The sequence below is a fragment of the Oratosquilla oratoria genome, chromosome 15 (genome assembly GCF_046742065.1).
Source record: "Oratosquilla oratoria isolate Oo_2021 chromosome 15, ASM4674206v1, whole genome shotgun sequence".
In the NCBI taxonomy this organism is placed as follows: Eukaryota; Metazoa; Arthropoda; class Malacostraca; order Stomatopoda; family Squillidae; genus Oratosquilla; species Oratosquilla oratoria.
The window spans coordinates 20,244,211-20,249,622 of record NC_134791.1 but is presented as its reverse complement, the minus strand read 5'-3'; positions in this window follow the sequence as shown (position 1 = coordinate 20,249,622).

The following is a 5,412-nucleotide window of genomic DNA, read 5'->3' as shown; positions in this document are numbered from 1 at the left end:
CATGAAGGCGATTGTACAGATTCCAAGTTGTTCAACTTCTGATGGCATTTGAATTCTGAGATGCCGCTGTACTTTACCAGACCCCCTTAATATATTACTCAGCAGAGAGATCATCCTAAGATAGACTAGAATTGCACTGGCGTGCCTATGTCTAGGTCACCACCCTGCGTTGAAATAATACCAATACAGAATTGGGCAGATAACAGATATCAAATGACCTGAATGTAACCATCACATGCAGAGCATTTTATACTACACTGCTCTACTATCTCACTTAGGACAGGTCTACTAGATCTCTTCGATGAGTTATGAAGCAATGATCATGGCTGGTTTCTCTTTTCTTGAAATACTTTGAGGTTTGGGTTTGAGGCCCTCTCTCTTATAAAGGGGAAGAAGTCTTGGTATATTAATAGGTTTGGATTTTTAGTAGCACTTTATTCCTGCTTGTATGTATGAAGTGGCCTTGCTGTGGATGTGCTGTGTCTTGCGACACTGCCTCTGACCCAGGACAGTTGACAAGGTGTAGGGATGACCCGTCATCCAGGAGGTGCTAAGATAAGAGGGAAGGTGGAGGGGTGTGGAGTGTATTCAGGTATGGAATGGGTGGGAATGATTTGATGCCTTTTCCTTTTTGGCTACCTCCCTTGTAAGGGGGAAAAAGCCTTGGTATATGTATATATGTATGAAGTTGTGGTTTCCTACAATTTCTTTGGGCATTCTAGAGTTTTAGCCTGTATAATTTTCATTTACGTTCATTTACATTCATAATCACTTTCATATTAGAACTGCCAGTATCTGAACTACATTTATTATTACATGATTTCAGAAAGAAAAATTTAGCACTGGAGTAGCAGAATGGTGACAGGGTGGAGGGGGATAAGTTGACCTTACTTTTCTAAAAAATACACAAATGTGAACACACTTTAGTCCAGTTAGTTTGGATATGGGTGGGTTTATTGTAGTTATATTTGTTCATGAGCCATTTACCTTTTTGTACTTGTACAGCTATGAAAATGTAATTATGATCCAAAGACTTGAAAAACCTGTTTTTGATCCTAATTTTTTAAGTGTTATATTTTGACATTTATAGTACTCATTTGTCTGCTTTATGATACTGGGTTGAATTTCTATAAAATGAAGACAAGACTAGATGTATTAGCTATTACATTGACTTTTCTTTCTTTTCCAGAATGCTGTTATTATGACATTTGGTGTGATTGGCATCCTTGGCAGTGCAGCTTACCTAGCTTACATGAAGTCACAACATCGGGAAAAGAAGGTGTACGTAGCGATAGCAGAAGATGGAACGGAACAGTTAATGACTAAAAAATCCAAATGGGATTAATTTTTCAGTATTGTTAAGTTATTGTTGAAACATGTGTTGTACATTTTTTATACAAAAACTATTTATATTGTATCTCTCATGTTTTATTAAACATACAAGTTTTTGGTAAATGAGTTACATGTTGGAATCCTAGAAAGAAACAACTTGAGATGGTTTGGTCATATGAAAAGAATGGAGGAAAGTAGATATCCAAGGAAGTATTTGGAATTGCAGCCTAGAGGAAGGAGGCCAGTTGGAAGACCCAGGAAAAGGTGGATGGAGTGTGTGAAAAAGAACTTAGAAGGAAGAAATTTAACGTTGGAAGAAGTAAATGAACAAATTTATGAGAATCGAGATGAGTGGAGGCGTCTGATGATGAGGCTGATGACTGACAGTAGTTGAAATCAACTACCTGGGGTCTGGTGAGAAAGGTAAGAACTGTACCCACCAGTGAGTAAGAGGGAAATATATACATAATAATTCCCTTCAATATACACATTTCCTTTCTATAAACCTCCCTTGTGGGGAAGAAAGGGTCTTTTGGTGCATGTATATATATATATATATATATATATATATATATATATATATATATATATATATATATATATATAAATAAAACAATTATGACCAATAGGTACCTGCTGTGGCAGTTGATGGTGTGGTTGGAAAATTGTCATTAGATGGCAAGAAAAATTGGCAGCTGTGATTTCATTGGGTTTATTTTTTGTGTTTGATATTATCTTGGATAATTGCCTGCTGGATTTTGTGCCTCTTGCTCCTTAGCCCCTGCACGTCCCATTGAAGGATATTCAGGGTGTTTGCATCACTATTTGGCTCGATGATGAATCTGAATATTCAGTGTGTGACAGCTGTCGGGGGATGGGTTGGTGGAAGGTGTGGGCTGGTCTTCCAGCTGGGTGCCCATTGTCTCCATGAGGAATAAGGCATGCAGGCCAGCATTGTTTGTGGGGGCTGTGTCTGGATTGTGCAGGAGCCTACTGATGACCCTGACAAGGTAGTTAATGAGCCTGCACAGGAGGTCAAGCTGGTTCCCAGGTGGTGCTGGCTTGAGGCAGGGAGTTTTGCTGGCTGTCTGGGGCAATGCCGGCTGCAGGACCACAGCTGGTGATGCGTTGGGGGGTGGGAGTGCTGGTTGGCGCATTTGGCGTTCTGGTCTGTCTTGTGTGGTTTGGCCGACTGTTTCGCATTCCCTTGTGATTGTCCTGGAAGCTGCTGTGGTGTCAGGGGTCTCGTTACCTGGACGGGGTTGGCTGTTGGGGTGCTGTCCGACTTTTTTGCCTCAGTTTGGGCGTCTTGCAGTGGTGGTTTCTTTGGCTCTGTGGCATTGAATGCAGTCTTCGGTCGTGTGGTGCAAGCTGCAGACGCCACACCTGCTGTTGTGTGGTCAGCATATCTGTAGGTGTCCGAAGCACTGACATTTGAAGCACCGCACAGGTTCTCTGGTGAATGGACATAAGGGATACCTACCCCAGGCCCCTAGGTCGAGTTTTGCCGGTGCTATGCCCTAAAGGACCACCCACCAGCTCCTGTCTTGTCTGACCTGGCCTGCAGACGTTCAGCGGTTACCACGCGGGGGTGAGCCATGATTGCCTCCAGTGGAAAGTCAAGAAGATACCTCTGAGCCACAGCCTTGGTGTGCTTCTCGGTGGGGTCAAGACGAACAGCCTGCCCTGGGTCCCATCTGGGCTTCCATTTCCATTGCCGACTCCCTGTGGGTGAGTATGTACTCAGCCTTTAGGTTAGCGCCGAGCGTGATCTTGAGCCCCGGGTTGTCCCTTTCCAGCGATACAATTGCCTGGTAGGTAGGGGCTTGGGAAGGCTTCAGGGTTCCGAAGCTTAAACTTGGGGAGAGGTGCGGTCATGCCTTCCTCCGCGTTTTAACGGGGGCTTTTCTTCCGTCGCGCTACTTGCCATCCCTCTAACACCTGTATCGGGAACCTGGACCCAAGGGCGAGGTTGTGGCGACCAGCCAAATTTGTTTGTGTTTGTGTCATTTTCCCCTCTTATTTCCGCCTGTTGGCGCCCATACTTTTAGCCTGAGCAGTATCTAAGTGCAATCCGCAAGAGACCTGGTGGCCCTCGACCTGTAGCTGAAGTGGTGACCCAATCGGGACAAGTGGCAAAAACCGTCATGTCTCCGATATGGCCCAAACTTACTCCAGAGGGAGAGAGTCGTCCACAGGGCACAGCGAGGTAGACGTGGGGAACCTGGACCCAAGGGCGAGGTTGTGGCGACAAGCCAAATTTGTGTTTGTGTCATTTTGCCCTCTCCTTTCCGCCTGTTGGCGCCCGTACTTTTAGCCTGAGGAGTATCTAAGTGCGATCCGCAAGAGCCCTGGTGGCCCTCGACCTATAGCTGAGGTGGTGACCCAATCGGGAGAAGTGGCCAAAATGACCCTCACTATGTGCTGCCCCCCTAAATTCCCCCGATAAATGGTCGTGATCTCTCACACGATTTTTAGACTGGTCGTTCTTATCATCTGTGAATGGTTGCTCGCAAAGGTGACAATGAGTAGCTGTATTGTATTTGTCCCAATCATCCTTGGTGAGGCGCATTAAACCAATGCGCCTCACCAAGGATGATCTTTTTCATGATATTGTATATACGTTTCATCTCATAAACTAAATACTCTACAAATTTCTTTGCTGTATCCTCACCTAAGGCCTCCGGTCCCGGGGCGCACTCACGTAAAAAATGAGGCAAATCCGGGTGCGTTTCTGGCTGTGTAGGTGTTACTGCCAGTGAACAGTTGCCAGATGTCGCTAGCCATTTATAGAATCGTCCTGTTTTCAAAAAAGGATGTGTTTGTTGGATAATCACTTCACTTTGTGTTAAATTAATATTTAACAATTAGACTATAGGTAACGTTTATTCTAGTTCTAGTTAGGTATATCATTTTAAATATGATAATGATGCCATAAGATAGCGCTGTGCAGGAATTTGCAAATGGAAGTACGTGTATCTGAAAACAAATAGTCACGTGCTGGGAGGTTGGTACGATGCATTGCATGTAGTTAGATAATGTAGGCCCTTGTGGACACTTAGTTGTAAGCCGAGGTATTTAATATATACTATAATAAGGAGCAATGTGCCTCTGTGTATACTTCTTTCTGTGTGTGGTTGTGTACGTAATGTCTGACAAATAAGATACGCCGGAAAAACGATCTTCTAGGAAAAGTGAAGGTGAAAATAGTGTGATTCAAAATTTAAACATTAAAAAAGACTAGGTAATAAAATCCTTATATGTCATTTGACAGTGACTTGGATGCGCTTTTGGTTTAAACCTTGGCGTTTTATACCTATTCAATTTTACTCCTGATTTTGGATTGCAGCAACTCCACTTCACTACGGGACTTAAATCTCGCGGGCAGCATTAGCTGCCAGCCGTACGACGTGTCGTAATAATACTCGCATCATAAAATATAGTCACCGCTTATATCGATTGTTCTCTCTTTCACCCGTTTTGAAAACCACAGAGAATGAGATTAAGAGCAGATTAGGGAGAATGTAAAAACACCGGGGCGACTACAATAAATATAATCCACTTGCTCCTCATGACGCCTACGTGTGCGGCATCGTATGGTAGGGGTTAAATACTTGATTTTAGATGTTTGATGTATGCAACCCACTTACTTTAGCCTTAGGTTTGAGCGCAGGCGCGGATCCAGGGGGGGTGGGCTTAGGGGGCTGAAGCCCCCCCCCCCAAATTTGTTCTTCCATGAATCATTGTAAGGGTGTCATTTAATCGATTTTAGTACTTTCTGATGTTTTGCCAGGTCCGGGGGTTAAATAAACTGACAGCATGTGTGCGGTATTTGGGCGGAATTGTGCTGTGTTTGGCATTTGTTTAATTCCATTTATCTGTTTTGAGCTGCGCGTGTTGTAGGGTTGCCAGGGTTGTGTCTCAGTTGCGCTGAAAAGGGATAGAAAGGAGATATACAGCAGCGGCGCCAGGAATTTTTAGTTGGGGAGGCTAAGGGGGGCTGAGCAAATTTTTTTTGGGGGGCTAATAATAATATGATAATACACATTAATTATCCTCATTTCAGAAGGGGAGGGGGTT